The sequence below is a fragment of the Grampus griseus genome, assembly GCF_964374135.1.
Source record: "Grampus griseus genome assembly, chromosome: X".
In the NCBI taxonomy this organism is placed as follows: domain Eukaryota; kingdom Metazoa; phylum Chordata; class Mammalia; order Artiodactyla; family Delphinidae; genus Grampus; species Grampus griseus.
This window is the reverse complement of record NC_138999.1, coordinates 104,442,958-104,460,595: the sequence shown is the minus strand read 5'-3', so window position 1 is coordinate 104,460,595 and position 17,638 is coordinate 104,442,958.

Sequence of the window (17,638 nt, the reverse complement as noted above, 5' to 3'; positions counted from 1 at the left end):
TCTAATTTACTTATTTATGTTCATAGTTCCAAATAGAGATATCTGCATTGCATTTGATGCTGAAGCACCTGTTAACTTTTAACCAAATTTTAATTATTTGCTTGAATGTTTTTTCTATACCATCCCACATATTCAGCATTATTGAATTTTATATGCAATTTACTAAAATGACCAGCTATTTTGGAGTTCTGTATAATTTATCATAGAGACACAGCTCCAAAGTACTTTGTATCATCTTATATTTAATTCACAGAAACTAAAAACAGTAATATATTATGTCACCAGACAAGAACATCATGAGTTATGAACAGAGAGTGCCAGGTTCCTCAAATGACAGCTCAAGACATCCACCTAATTTTTTTCATGGGGATTAGGTGTGGGTTTCATTCTCAGCCAAGGGCCTCAGTTAGATCATTCTATATTACCCAGTAGGAGGGATTCTCAGAAATTAGACGCGGATTGTCAACTGACTTAAAGCCATCCTGGCTCAGAACTCTGGAATCTCCCTTTGATACTCTTTTCTCCAGCTCTTCATTGGACAAGTCTCAAATCTAGTCAGTCTTCAAGTTCATTTTTTCATAGATTATTTGCTGAACACCATGCTGGATGCTGGGTTTTTAGTAGTGTACAAGATACACAAAATTCTGGTCTCCTTAAGTTTACAGACTAGTGCTGTCATCCTGTCTCTAGTGTTATACTCTCTACCATCATTCTAGTATAGACACTTGTGTGCCCTCCATACAGTCTCTTGATTAACCAATATATTACAGAAACCTGAAGAAGGTTCTGACAGACAATACAGGGTAGAGTTTGGACTTTTTTAAAAGATGAATTTACCAGCAAATCTCTTGATCACAGCTTCAAGAATCTAAAATTTCACCCAATTCTACGTGTCCAAAATGTTTTTTCCAACACCATCCTACACAAGCCATGGCATTAGTCAGGCTGGGCTATTTGTTATTCTCAGAATTAGCCACAGGCATTTGTGATATCCTGAATTGTAACTCAAACTGGCTTTACCACAGAAATAAATCACACTGGCAGTTAGGTATTGGTGAAATATTGCTCTAAGTAGATGTATTGAGTATATTGTTGGTTAAATCTTTAAAACTTAAACACCAAGCACTTAGAACATTGGAACTCAGAACCCATTTTGCCATAGAAACAAACCATTCCATTATAAATGAAATTCTGGAGCACAAGTAATTTGTAAGTTAGGTATTAAATGCTTGTTCATGCAAAATGTCACCATTTTGATCTTTGAAAAGATCAAATATCACTATTTCTAGTTTGACTACATTTTTGTAAAAGTACATGTTACCACTAAGCCTGGGAAAATGCTCAATAGTGTTCTGGAACAGTCTACCATTAGCTTGTTTTATTTGCTTTGCCTCTTCCTTTCAAAGCTTAAAATTCTCTCAAACTTAGTTAACTAACATATTCTATTAAATGCTCTCTAAGAAATTAGAATTTTGCTATCTTTGTAAGGCCAAGATTAAACTGATTTATTCAGAAGGAAGAAACTTTGCTATCAATGAATGTTACAACCATTTTCCACTCAGCTATTTTGATAAAATGTTTCCATACTTGTTCCTTTCATATGCTGTATTTCTTTGCCACAGTTTTAATTTCTGAACAGAGAATAATTCAGGGTATTTGAATAAAGAAGTACTCACCTCTGGGTAACAGAAAAGGGGAAATGGTTTTGCTACAAGGGCTCCTTTTTTAAAAAATTGACCTAAAAGCTTTTTCTGACCTTAGTAAAGTTCAAGTCATGGAAAACTCCAAAGATATGAAACACAACTCTCTGTGAACGTTTAAATATAAAAGTTGTTATATGGAGAGTGGGAATCTTCCTAGTCATCTCTATTCACTAGTCCCCAGAAAGACATATGAAATCCCCAACCTGGTTTTGCTTGATAAAGGCAGCAGATTCATTCATACTGAGTAATCCCATCTGGAAACTACCTTTGCCTCCAGTCCCAATCCTCCAGCTAGCATCCTGCAGAAGAGTTTCTAGCTCTCATGCACTTGGAGTTTGTCCTTACATTCCCACCCCTCCCCCACTAAAGACTCAAATAAGCACCAGGAAGCACTTATGTAAATAGCAACTCGTCAGATTCCATCCTGAAACAGAATTCTTATGATTCCAAATCCATTCTCCTGCCCACCTCCTAACATATGTCTTTAAATTCACTTATCTGAGAGCACCATGAGTAAGCATGCTGTTTCACAGATAAACTTGTGTAAGAGGATTAAGAAATCTTCATATTTTGTCTCAGAGCAGTTAAAAGTAACAGGGAAGATTTGCCTCAATTCTTCAAATAAATTCGCTTTTTGCCTCTTTACCAATTCATGTCAACAATAGTTAAATACTGTTTGTTTATATCATTTTATTTTATCCCATTTCATATAATTTCCTTAATGCATAGCTCAGAATAAGGACATTTTAATAAGTTCTGCCTTTATTCATTAAGAGAGAGCCTCATTATAAATTTCCAACTTCTTCCTGAACCAATAACTTTCACTAAACTCAGAGATGGGTTGTAGGCTATTTTCATGTGACACCACTTCAACTGGCCAAAAATAGAAAAAAAAAATCAATACATTCACCGATTGCTTTATACATACAGTACCCCAGTAAATCAGATAGAAAATAATGAGTGACATGAATCTCTGTGTTTTAGGAAACAGATATGTGAGAAATGTGAGATGACTGATTGGAAGCAGGTGAAAGTTTGGAGGAATGGTTTGAAAAAAGCAAAAGGAATACCTACTTTTCCAACCAATCTGTCGAGTAACAGTTTATTTAAATTTGTAAAAATTTTATTGTGGTTAAGAACACAAAACATGAGATCTACCCTCTTACTAGATTTTTAAGTGTACAACATAGTATAATTATCTAACTGAGATTCTTAATTAAAGAAACCTACTACAGTGAGTGAGGGGAACTGTGAACATATTATCCACCTATGTCATAAGGATGGGGTAGGTATGTGAATCTATGTAGAGACTTTTGAACAGGTCTACTGATTGTGGTGGGTAGACAGCTAAATGATGAAAGTTCTTAAACCATATTTTAAGTCTCATCTTTCACTGGAGTCAAAAGTGTTGGATTTTAGTTACAGGTCTGGTACTTACTAGAAAAAATATATTACTTGTTAGTGTGTTAAAAATTATTTATTGGTAAATTCTATACTTATAATGAAAAGTGTTTGTGGAAGAACGTTATTTAATCTGGCCATCAACACAGTTTCATTGTATGTTTATTGTAACTTTAATTCATCGATGAACTCAAGTCAATAAGAATGCAGTAAGTTCCTATTATCTACAAATATGTACTGAGTACTGAGGGTGAGTGAAAGAAAATGCACAGACATGGCAAGACATAGTTTTTGCCCTCCAGGGGCTCACAGTCTATTGGAAGAGATATTCAACTCATTGTTACAGAAAGCAGAATGAAAGAAATGCTGTAAACGAGAATACGAAACATGATATGGAATTAATGTCTTTTTTTATGGTAGAGTTATCTATGTATATCTTATTAACCCCACTCAGAACTACATTTTACACCCTTTGAGGCCAAAAGATGGGTATTATACTTATTTTGGATTTCCAACAGTGCCTTTCACATAACGGGCTGTTAATAAATATCCATTGAATTGTAAACTGCACTCTAATTGTGTGCTCTTGAAAACACCACAGAAGGCTGTTTTGCTCTTTATAGGGATGCTACAATCTGTGGTGTAGCTTAAATTTTCTGAGTTTGTTTATTTGAGTGTGCAGAAAAATATACAATGTATTAACTTTTCAAATCTTGTTTAAGAAATAATTAGAAAAATAAAGAAATAATTAGGAAGGAAATCAACAGTACGTTATAAAGTCAACTGCCACCATCCAATTTTGAACCAGTCACTTTCCCTATCTTGACCTCAGTTTTTCCACTTGGGTCCTTCCATATCCAGCAATACGTGATTCCCTCCCTTGACTGCAAGTTTTTCTCAAGCTACTTCCTCATTTCTTTGCTTCTCAGCAACTTTTCTTGAAACTGGGCTAATATTCACTATTTTCTTAAAATAGTAGCTAATATTCTTCACCTCCCAGTCTTTCACCAAACCCACTTCGGCTGAGGTTTTCTTCCCACCATTCAACTGAATCTACTCTTGTCAAGGTGAAACAATGACCTACGTTTTATGAAAACCAATGGCTACCTCTCTGTCCTCATCTTCTATACCTCTCAGCAGCATTAAGCAGTTGATCACTATCTCGTCCTTCAAAGTCAGTCTTCATTTGTTCTCCATGACACCTCACTCTTGGCTTCCTTCCTAGTTCTCCAGCTTCTCCTCAGATTCCTTTCCTTGTTCTGCCTCCTCTAATTGAGTGCCCTGCACTCATTCCTAGAATGCTGGCTCATTTATGTCTATACTTTCATACTATGTGATTTCAACAAACCCAATGGCTCTAAATAGCACTACATACCAAGGACTCTTCTTTTTATATCTTCATTTCTGAACACCATACTTTTACATAAAACTTCAAGCTTGACATCTCTAGTTTATGCCTAATAGGCCACTGCAAGTTAATTTGTCCAAAACAGAAGCCTAACCCAGGGCAATTCTTTCAAGGCTGCATTATCTTTCTCCTCACTGTTCACCTCCATAGTGTTGATGACTAACTTACTATAATATTTTTTTACAAACTGAAAATTTTGAAAGTGGAATTTACCATAAAATAACTTTCTAAGCATACTGCCAAGAAACTCATTTTTTTCCTAGTAAGTAACAGATCCGTTTTCAGCTGTGAAATTTCCATTTTTTTCATAGTTTATAATTCTCTGCTGAGAACTACTCTCTTCTCATTCATTTTAAGAGTATCCACCTTTTCCTCATGGAACATGCTTATAATAGCTGCTTTGAAGGCTTTATTTTATAATTCCATCATCTGGGTCATTTTAGGATTAGCATCTGTTTTCTTTTCCCTTCAGAACTGGCCACCTTGTCCTGGCTGTTTGTGGCAAGTAACTTGGGACTATAACTTAGATTTTGAATATTATGTTGTAAGACTCTGGGTCCTGTTAAAGTTTTCTGGAGACTCTTGATTTTGGTTTTGTTTTTGTTTTAGCTGGCAATCAAGCTGGTTATGTTTACATTGTAAGTTGTTTTGCATTTTATGTAGGCAATGGTTCCAATGTCTGTTTGGTTTTCAAAGCCTTTGTTATATACTTCAGATCTATCCTGCACATGAACATCTCAGTGGTTAGTCTGGAACTTGGGTGGCAATGTGTATTGCAGTTCCATCCTTAAAGGCTTTGTTATGTTTCTTTGGGTCTGTTCTATGTAATCATAGGGGAATATTGGGGATGTGCCTCAGACTTGATTAATTCATACACAGAATTTGGAGACCCCTATTTTAGTTCTATCTTCTTCAAGATACCTCCTCCCAGGATTCCCAGAGAATCAGACTTGGAAGGCTAGCGGGATGTGACTGCAGGTCTTCAACAGGACAGGGGGGAAACAGAGACTTCACTCTTGGAGGGCACACACAAAGTAGTAGTGCACATCAAGACCCAGGGAAAGAAGCAGTGACCCCATAGGAGCCTGAATCAGACCTACAAGCTAGTGTTGGAGGGTCTCCAGCGGAGGCAGGGGGTGGTTGTGGCTCACAGCAGGGACAAGGACACTGGCAGCAGAAGCTCTGGTAAGTACTCCCTGGCCTGAGCCCTCCTGGAGTCTGCCATTAGCCCCACCAAAGAGACTGTAGGCTCCAGTGCTCAGTCACATGAGGCCAAAAAAAAACAAAAGAGAAGGAACTCAGCCCCACCCAAAAGCAGACAAGTGGAATAAAGTTTTACTGAGCTCTGCCCACCAGAGAAACACCCAGCTCTAGCCACCACCAGTCCTTCCCACCAGGAACCTTGCACAAGCCTCTTATATAGCCTCATCCACCAGAGGGAAGACAGCAGAAGCAAGAAGAACTACAAGCCTGCAGCCTGTGGAATGAAAACCACATTCACAGAAAGACAGACAAAATGAAAAGGAAGAGGACTATGTACCACATGAAGGAGCAAGATAAAATCTCAAAAAAACAACTAAATGAAGTAGAGATAGGCAAGCTTCCAGAAAGGATTCAGAATAATGATAGTGAAGATGATCCAGGACCTCGGAAAAAGAATGGAGGCAAAGATTGAGACGATGCAAGAAATGTTTAACAAAGTCCTAGAAGGATTAAAGAACAAACACCTACAAGAATTAAAGAACAAACAAACAGAGATGAACAATACAACAACTAAAATGAAAAATACACTAGAAGGAATCAATAGCAGAATAACTGAGGCAGAAGAACGGATAAGTGACCTGGAAGACTGAATGGTGGAAATCACTGCTGTGGAACAGAATTAAGAAAAAAGAATGAAAAGAAATTAAGACAGCCTAAGAGACTTCTGGGACAACATTAAAGGCACCAACATTCGCATTATATGGGTCCCAGAAGATGAAGAGAGAGAGAAAGGACCCAAGAAAATATTTGAAGAGATTATAGTCGAAAACTTCCCTAACATGGGAAAGGAAATAGCCACCCAAGTCCAGGAAGCACAGAGAGTCCCAGGCAGGATAAACCCAAGGAGAAACACACCGAGACACACAGTAATCAAATTGACCAAAATTAAAGACACAGAAAAATTAGTAAAAGCAACAAGGGAAAAATGACAAATAGGGGAACTCCCATAAGGTTAACAGCTGATTTCTCAGCAGAAACTCTACAAGCCAGAAGGGAGTGGCATGATATACTTAAAGTGATGAAAGGGAAGAACCTACAACCAAGATTACGCTACCCACCAAGGATTTCGTTCAGATTCGATGGAGAAATCAAAAGCTTTACAGACAAGCAAAAGCTAAGATAACCCAGCACCACCAAAAGAGCTCTACAACAAAAGCTAAAGGAACGTCTCTAAGTGGAAAACACAAGAGATGAAAAGACCTACAAAAACGAACCCAAAACAACTAAGAAAATGGCAATAGAAACATATACATCAATAATTACCTTAAATGTGAATGGATTAAATGCTCCAACCAAAAGACACAGGCTCGTTGAATGGATACAAAAACAAGACCCATATTTATGCTGTCTACAAGAGATCCACTTCAGACCTAGGGACACATAGAGACTGAAAGTGTAGGGATGGAAAAAGATATTCCAAGCAAATGGAAATCAAAAGAAAGCTGGAGTAGCAATCCTGATATCATACAAAATAGACTTTAAAATAAAGATTCTTACAAGAAACATGGAAGGACACAACATAATGATCAAGTGATGAATCCAAGAAGAAGATATAACAATTATAAACATATATGCACCCAACCTGGAGCACTTCAATACATAAGGCAAATGCTAACAGCTATAAAGGAAAAAATCGACAGTAACACAATAATACTGGGGGACTTTAACACCTCACTTAAACCAATGGACAGATCAGGCAGACAGAAAATTAATAAGGAAATACAAGCGTTAAGTGACACAGTAGGCCAGATAGATTTAATTGATATTTATAGGACATTCCATTTGAAAACAGTAGGTTACACTTTCCTCTCAAGTGCACACAGAACATTCTCCAGGATAGATCACATCTTCAGTCACAAATGAAGTCTCAGTAAATTTAAGAAAACTGCAATCATATCAAGCATATTTTCTGACCACACGCTATGAGATTAGAAATCAATTACAGGGGGAAAAATGTAAAAAACACAAACATAGGGAGGCTAAGCAATATGTTACTAAATAACCCAGAGATCACTGAAGAAATCAGAGAGGAAATCAAAACATACCTAGGAACAAAAGACAATGAAAAAACTACAATCCAAAACGTATGGGATGCAGCAAAAGCAGTTCTAAGAGGGAAGTTTATAGCAAAACAGTCTTACCTCAAGAAACATAAAAACCTCAAATAAACAATCTAACCTTATACCTAAAGGAACTAGAGAAAGAAGAACAAACAAAACTCAAAGTTAGTAGAAGGAAAGAAATCATAAAGATCAGAGCAGAAGTAATTGAAATAGAAGCAAAGAAAACAATAGCAAAGTTTAATAAAACTAAAAGCTGGTTCTTTGAGAAGATAAACAAAATTGATAAACCTTTAGCCAGACTCATCAAGAAAAAGAGGGAGAGGACTCAAATCAATAAAATTAGAAATGAAAAAGGAGAAGTTACAATGGGCACAGCAGAAATACAAAGCATCATAAGAGACTACTAGAAGCAACTCTATGCCAATAAAATGAACAACCTGGAAGAAACGGACAAATTCATAGAAAGGTATAACCTTCCAAGACTGAACCAGGAAGAGATAGAAAATATGAATAGACAAGTCACAAGTAATGAAATTGAAACTGTGATGAAAAATTTTCCCACAAACAAAAGTCCAGGTCCAGATGGCTTCACAGGTGAATTCTATCAAACACTGAGAGAAGAGGTAGCACCCATCCTTCTCAAACTCTTCCAAAAAACTGCAGAGGAAGGAACACTCCCAAACTCATTAAACGAGGCCACCATCACCATGATACCAAAACCAGACAAAGATAGTACAAAAATAGAAAATTACACACCAATATGACTGAGGAATATAGATAGAAAAATCCTCAACAAACTACTAGCAAACAGAATCCAACAACACATTAAAAGGATCACACACCATGATCAAGTGGGATTTATCCCATGATGCAAGGATTCCTGAAATCAATCAATGTGATTCACAAATAAGTCAATGTGATTCACCATATGAATCAATCAATGTGATTCACCATATTAACAATCAATGTGGTTCACCATATTAACAAATTGAAGAATAAAAAGCATATGATCATCTCAATAGATGCAGAAAAAGCATTTGACAAAATTCAACACCCATTTATGATAAAAAACCATCCAGAAAGGAGGCATAGAGGGAACTTACCTCAATATAAAAAAGGCCATATATGACAAACCCACAGCTAACATCGTTCTCATGGTGAAAAACTGAAACTATTTCCCCTAAAATCAGGAACAAGACAAAGATGCCCACTCTCACCACTATTATTCAACACAGTTTTGGAAGTTTTAGCCACAGCAATCAGAGAAGAAAAAGCAATAAATAGAATCCAAATTGGAAAAGAAGAAGTATAGCTGTAATTGTCTGCAGATGACATGATACTATACATAGAGAATCCTAAAGATGCTACCAAAAAACTACTAAAGCTAATCAATGAATTTGGTAAATTAGCAGGATAGAAAATTAATGCACAGAAATCTCTTGCATTCCTATACACTAAGATGAAAAATCTGAAAGAGAAATTAAGGAAACACTCCCACTTACCACTTCAACAAAAAGAATAAAATGCCTAGGAATAAACCTACCTAAGGAGACAAAAGACCTGTATACAGAAAACAATACGACACTGATGAAAGAAATTAAAGATGATACAAACAGATGGAGAGATATACCATGTTCTTGGACTGGAAGAATCAATATTGTGAAAATGCCTATACTACCCAAAGCAATCTACAGATTCAATGCAATCCCTATCAAGCTACCAAGGGCATTTTTCACAGAACTAGAGCAAAAAATTTCACAATTTGTATGGAAACACAAAAGACCCTGAATAGCCAAAGCAATCTTGAGAACGAAAAATGGAGCTGGAGGAATCAGGCTCCCTGACTTTAGACAATACTACAAAGCTACAGTCATCAAGACAGTATGGTACTGGCACAAAAACAGAAAGATAGATCAATGGAACAGGATAGAAAGCCTCGAGATAAACTCACACACCTATGGTCAACTAATCTATGACAAAGGAGGCAAAGATATACAATGGAGAAAAGACAGTCTCTTCAATAAGTAGTGCTGGGAAAACTGGACAGCTACAGGTAAAAGAATAAAATTAGAACACTCCCTGACACCATACACAAAAATAAACTCAAAATGGATTAAGGACCTGATTGTAAGACTGGACACTACAAAACTCTTGGAGGAAAACATAGGTAGAACACTCTGACATAAATTACAGCAAGATCTTTTTTGACCCACCTCCTAGAGTACTGGAAATAAAAACAAAAATAAAGAAATGGGACCTAATGAAACTTAAAAGCTTTTGTACAGCAAAGGAAACTATAAACTAGATAAGAAGACAACCCTCAGAATGGGAGAAAAACAGCTCATGAAGCTCAATATTTAAAAAACAAATAACCCAGTCAAAAAATGGGCAGAAGGCCTAAATGGACACTTTTCCAAAGAAGACATACAGCTGGACAAGAGGCACATGAAAATCTTCTCAACATCACTAATTATTAGAGAAATGCAAATCAAAACTACAATGAGGTATCACCTCACACCAGTTAGAATGGGTATCATCAGAAAATCTACAAACAACAAATGCTGGAGAGGGTGTGGAGAAAAGGGAACCCTCTTGCACTGTTGGTGGGAATGTAAATTGATACAGCCACTATGGAGAACAGTATGGAGGTTTCTTAAAAAACTAAAAATAGAATTACCATATGACCCAGCAATCCCACTACTGGACATATATCCTGCGAAAACCGTAATTCAAAATGAGACATGTACTCCAATGTTCGTTGCAGCACTATTTACAATAGCCAGGACACGGAAACAACCTAGATGGCCTTCAACAGACGAATGGATAAAGAAGATGTGGCACATATATACAATGGAATATTACTCAGCCATTAAAAGGAACATAATTGGGTCACTGGGAGAGACATGGATGGATCTAGAGACTGTCATACAGAGTGAAGTAAGTCATGAAGAGAAAAACAAATACCGTATATTAACGCATATATGTGGAACTGAGAAAAATGGTACAGATGAACCGGTTTGCAGGGCAGAAATAGAGACACAGATGTAGAGAATAAACATATGGACACCAAGGGGGGAAAGTGGGTGGGGGGATGAATTGGGAGATTGAGATTGACATATATACACTAATATCTATAAAATAAATAGCTAATAAGAACCTGCTGTATAAAAGAAATAATAAAATCTCCCCCCCCAAAAGATACCTCCTCCCACCTCTTCAGATCACAAGGGTTCCTTTTGCAGGTTCCTCTAACCAGAGAGGCAGGTTTTCTCTCAGGCATGTAGGTGTCCATATTGCCTGCTTTTCTGCCACTACAGCTGTGCAGCTTCTTTTCTGGACTTGCCTTGTAGCAAGGCCATGGGAGAAAAGAAAAGAAGAGACAACCCTCAGAATGGGAGAAAATATTTGCAAATGAAGCAACTGACAAAGGATTAATCTCCAAAATTTATAAGCAGCTCATGCAGCTCAATAACAAAAAAACAAACAACCCAATCCAAAAATGGGCAGAAGACCTAAACAGACATTTCTCCAAAGAAGATATACAGACTGCCAACAAACACATGAAAGAATGCTCAACATCATTAATCATTAGAGAAATGCAAATCAAAGCTACAATGAGATATCATCTCACACCAGTCAGAATGGCCATCATCAAAAAATCTAGAAACAGTAAATGCTGGAGAGGGTGTGGAGAAAAGGGAAAACTCTTGCACTGCTGGTGGGAATGTGAATTGGTACAGCCACTATGGACGTTCCTTAAAAAACTCAAATAGAACTACCATATGACCCAGCAATCCCACTACTGGGCATATACCCTGAGAAAACCACGATTCAAAAAGAGTCATGTACCACAATGTTCATTGCAGCTCTATTTACAATAGCCCGGAGATGGAAACAACCTAAGTGTCCATCATCGGATGAATGGATAAAGAAGATGTGGCACATATATACAATGGAATATTACTCAGCCATAAAAAGAAACGAAATTGAGCTATTTGTAATGAGGTGGATAGACCTAGAGTCTGTCATAGACCTAGAGTGAAGTCAGTCAGAAAGAGAAAGACAAATACCGTATGCTAACACATATATATGGAATTTAAGAAAAAAAAAAAGTCCTGAAGAACCTAGGGGTAAGACAGGAATAAAGACACAGACCTACTAGAGAATGAACTTGAGGATATGGGGAGGGGGAAGGGTAAGCTGTGACAAAGGGAGAGAGAGGCATGGACATATATACTCTACCAAATGTAAACTAGATAGCTAGTGGGAAGCAGCCACATAGCACAGGGAGATAAGCTCGGTGCTTTGTGACCACCTAGAGGGGTGGGATAGGGAGGGTGGGAGGGATGGAGACGCAAGAGGGAAGAGATATGGGAACATACATATATGTATAACTGAGTCACTTTATTATAAAGCAGAAACTAACACACCATTGTAAAGCAATTATACTCCAATAAAGATGTAAAAATAAATAAAAAGATTAAAGGAAAAGAAAATTTAAAAAAAAGAAAAGGAAAGAAGAACAGGGAATATTTCTTTCTTTTAAAGAAATAAAGAGAGAGAGAGTGAGAGAGAGAAAGAAAGAAACAAACGAAAGAAAGAAAGAAGGGGGAAAGAAAGAAAGGAGGAAAGAAAGAAACAAAGAGAAAGAGAGCAAGAATGAGAGAAAGAGAAAGGAAGAAAGAAAGAAAGAAAGAAAAGAAAAGAACGAAAGAAAAAGAGGAAGGAAGGAAGGAAGAAAGGAAGAAAGAAAAAGAAAGAAAGGGAACCAACTCAGGGATTCTTCACACACTTTCAGAGTTACAGGATCCCCTTTTCATAGTCCTCTGGCTAGAAAGAGATGTTTTCCCTCAGAGTTCTTGCTGTCTGTACTCAACATGCAGTTCTGGGACTTGGTTTACCCTTGGGTTAAAGCTGGGCAATAAAGAAGGAAAAAAAAATTTAAAGCAGTAAAATAAAAACCTTCCTGACATTGTTTACTTTTCAGCATCTTCAGGCAGCTGCTTTTTGTATCCTGCACAGTAGTTTTAGTTGTAATTAATTGGAGAAATAGACTATAGTGACTTACTCCATCTTAGCCAGCACCAGAAGTGCCGCTATCTTCTTCATTCATTCTGTTTTACTTATTTTCTGTCTCTTCCTATTAAAATGTAATGTCCATATAGGCTCTCATATTCACTGCTGAATTCACAGTGCCAAGAACAATGCTTAGCAAATAATGAGTTCTCAATATATATTTGTTGAATGCATTCTTTAGCTAATTAATGTGTATTTTTCTTTTCTTCCATTGACTTTCTTCTAGAAAGATGCCAACTATGGAAATATGGGTTTTAGGACCTCTCAAGATCTTAGCTTACTTAATTATGCTGTTTCCCTTCGCATGGAAAGTAGAACTTCTATGATATTCAGTTCAGGGGAATGGAAGTTAAGTTAGAGGGTCACTTGATAATTTTTTATGGAAGGGGTACAAAAATGAAATAAAACTGAGCTGCTATCTTGTCTAGGCCCTAAATCAACCTCACTCTATTTCTATTAGCAATACATATATTGCAAATGTTCATGAAAGTAACTCAAGATCCCTAGAGAATTTCAAAAATTCTAATAACATTTTCTTAAAATCAGTTCTCAGAAGCCAGCATCTTGGTAAAATACCCTTTAACAACTTAAACTTTATATAAGTTGCAATTTACCAGTTCTGAACTTTCCTTTTTAGAGATAAGGTATTAAAATGGCCTGTAATTTAAAGGAAAGAACACTGTGCATATCTTTGCCCTTGTTATGCACTGAGACAATTGAATTGACTTTCCATGGGTACACACTGATCATTAGGCTAGCAGTAGAGCAAGAACGAAATGAACTGAATTTAATGAGTGGCTGGCCATTTGAGAAATGCAGCACTTCTAATAGCAAGTATCATAGGACAGTATCAACAAATCTTTTCCAGTATCTGATGGATGAACATACCATCCAAGCAGTCAAAAAAATGCTTGAAAGTCCAGAGGCTTAAAGGACCCAGAGCACCTAAATGGAAACACAGTACAGGGTTCTTCTACTTTTAACTCTTCAGCTGTCTCTTTCAGGGCTTATCTAATTCATATGAACTATTTCTGGAGCTCTAGTGGAGAACTTTAAGATATAGATTTAAAGTAGTGCTGCCCATAATATAAAGGGACAATATAATTTATAGTCTAAATAAAGACAGAAAGAAGGTGCTATTGATAAAGAATAAAGAAAGAAAGGAGGTGCTATTGATAATTCTGGTAGGAAAACGGGAACAAACTTAGGATCCTCCTGGACAAACCAGGATGTGTGGTTTGTCTGTACAATACAGAATGTACTATGTACCATCTATAAAATTGGTCCGGTTAAACTTACTGAATTTACAGCAAGTACATTCCAAAACTTATTAACAATAAAAAAATTCTGTTGACTATATTAAAAACCACAATCCTAATGATACTCAAAACAGAGAAAGTAAAAAATAAAATGTTGTTATTGTAGGTAGGGATCCAAAACTTTACCTTCAAGAATGACGATTAAATTAAAAAAAGATTAAGAATTATTCCTGACTTAACAGTATGAATTGTCTTTCAGATTAACCAAACAGTCTTCATTTATGAGTAAAAATTCTTCCTCTCAATAGATTTATTGCTAATACATGTGGAAGAAATACTAGAATTAGAAAAATAATTATTTTGCCATCCCTAATGAATTAATTTATTCAAGCAATAATCATCAATGAAATCATTAGATGAAAGTTATTTGGAAAATTCCGTAACAGAGGAATTACACTAGTATCATCTGAACCCACTAAATACTCAGTATCACTAAGTGTAAGAAAACAAGGCATTATCTGCCTCTTGATATGATGCAAAATGAATTGTATACCACCACCTATGATGTACCAAAAAGAGTTGAATCTAGAGGTAATCAAGCCTTATTAGATGATTTATTTAAAGAAAATAAGGGGATAGAGGAATAAGTTAAAAAAAAACATCACAGGGAAGCAAAAACATCTAGATTATGAGATATATTACAAGATAACAGAGCATGATTCTTCAACAAGTCATTAGGATGAAGAAAGAAAAAAAAACAAGGAAGGGAGGAACATTCTTGATTAAAAATGTAAAAGACATTAAACAAAATACAGTGTGTTGGATTCTCATTCAACAAAACAAATTCAATAGATATTATCTTAGGCAATCAGCTATTTGAGTCATGACCAATATAAGGTATATACGATCTTGCTGATACATTTTATTTACCTCTCCTAATCCATTCTCTATTCGTTTTCTGCCCATGGAGGGTGACTTATATAGCTTACATTAAAAGGTACTGTTGCTCACAGTTTCCCATTTGGTTAATCCAGTGGGATGTGCTAGCTCAAGACCAGAGGATTGGCCATGTTGGATGCATCCTTCCACCAAAGACAACTCCTTGTCGAATGGACCTAGGTGGCTAAACCATCCCAGTTTTCCTAGGACTCTCCCAGTTTCAGCACCCAAAGTCTCACATTCCAGGAAACTCCCATTCCTAGGAAAATTGGAATGGTCGATCATCATGGGTGAATCTCTCCACTTAGCTAGATTCTCAAGATTCTGCTAATTGTTTCTCTTTCCTTGATCCTTTAGGCCTAGTAGTGGTAATGGGTCCCTGATGTCATTAGCTCCAGAGTACTGCCTATCCTTCACTGTTTTTCCTAATCTTTCCCCTATGCATTTGTAAATAGTCCTTCTATTAAAGTTTGTTTAATCCTTTTTTGAGGGTGCTATTTGATTTTTGCCCAGACCCTGAGTGTAAAATAAGGAAATTTGGTCAGTCTTCAAATGTGTGATAATGACATTTTGCTTATGTAAAGAAATATCCATGATTTTGAAGATGCAGACTGAAGTATATTGGAGTGAAATTATAAGATGCCTGGTATTTTCTTTAAAATATTTCACTAAAATAAGCAGGGGTGTAGATAAAGCAGGAGTATAAAAAGTTGTTAGTTCTAAAATATGGATTCGGGGTATGAGGAGGCTAATTTTACTGTTCTTAACATTGTGCATGTTTGAATTTTTTAAAAAACTAAAAAGAAGTAATTCACACAACTTGAGTTGCATGAGGAAAGTTACTAGTTAGTCATATTTAAGGAAAATATAAACTAAAAATGATTTTCAACATGTAAAGATATTTCTAGCCTTAGAAAAAGATTCTATTGAATTAATCCAATTTTCTCCAAGACTCCTTATGACCAGGAAAAATATGTGAAGAAATGTTAGTCGAGAATAGAGATTTAGACCTGAATAGAATGAAGGTCTATAGGGAATGTATCAATGGTGGGTAAAGTGTCTGATTGAACCTGCTTGATATACTCACTACTTAAACCAATAAGTCTTGCTAAGGGGATGGAGTGCCTTTTTTATTTTGGCCTCTGTTCTTAACAGTAATAACTGATGTCCAGTCATATCTATTTTTCATATGCATCAGGGAAGAAAGCACTTCTAAAGGTAACAGATGTACATTATTGAAAATTTGGAAATTACAAAGTACTATAAGAAAAAATAAAATTCCCCCTTAAGTTGATCGCCATGTAACATTAACTGTTAATTTGTCAGTGTATTGCTATCTAGTCTTAAAAGTATTTTTATGTGTGTACACATAATACACATATATTAAACTCACATAAGTTATCATAGTGTAGTTACAGTTTTACTGTTTAAACCCAAATTTCATATAATAAATAAATTAAAAAATGATCAAATACAAATGTTATACTCTATTTCATATGTATTCTATATTTTATTTAACCATTGACCTAATCTTGGGCATTAATATTGTTTCCAATTTTTTTTGTTATTATAGTGTACTAAACACACTTTTACATAAAACTTTGTATATGTATCTGATTATTTACTTAAGATAAATTCCCAAAAATGAAATTTCTGGGTCATAAATATAAACACTTTTGAGGTTATTGATATATATTGAAAAGTTGCTTTCCAAAATGTTTTTAACTTATCTTCCAGCAATACATAAACATATCAATCTTATTCTGATGTAGTATTTAGATAATTGTTTTGTTTTGTTGTGTTGTCTACTCAGTACTATTTTCTATCCTGTTTCTTCCAATTACTCCTGGCCAATCAGAACATTTCATCTTCCCAGCAACAATGATTGTTTCAATTGTCTTAAGAGGGCAAATCAGATTCCTTCCTGTGGTTGATATAAATACACTGGGTAAAACAAGCTTTCTATTTTTTTTTCTTTTAGACTCTGCTTCCTAGGTCATTATTATAGGCTTTTTTTTCTTGTTTTTTGCTTTTTTTAATTTAATTTTATTTATTTTTTTATACAACAGGTTCTTATTAGTCATCAATTTTATACACATCAGTGTATACATGTCAATCCCAATCACCCAATTCATCACACCCTCATCCCCACTGCCCCGCGGCTTCCCCCCTTGGTGTCCATATGTTTGTTTGTGTCTCAACTACTGCCCTGCAAACTGGTTCATCTGTACCATTTTTCTAGGTTCCACATACATACATTAATATACGGTATCTGTTTTTCTCTTTCTGACTTACTTCACTCTATGACAGTCCCTAGATCCATCCACGTCTCTACAAATGACCCACTTTCGTTCCTTTTTATGGCTGAGTAATATTCCATTGTATATATGTACCACAACCTCTTTATTCATTTGTCTGTCGATGGGCATTTAGGTTGTAAATAGTTATTGTAAATAACTATTTGTAAATAGTATTGTAAATAGTATTTGTAAATACTGGCTATTGTAAATAGTGCTGCAATGAACA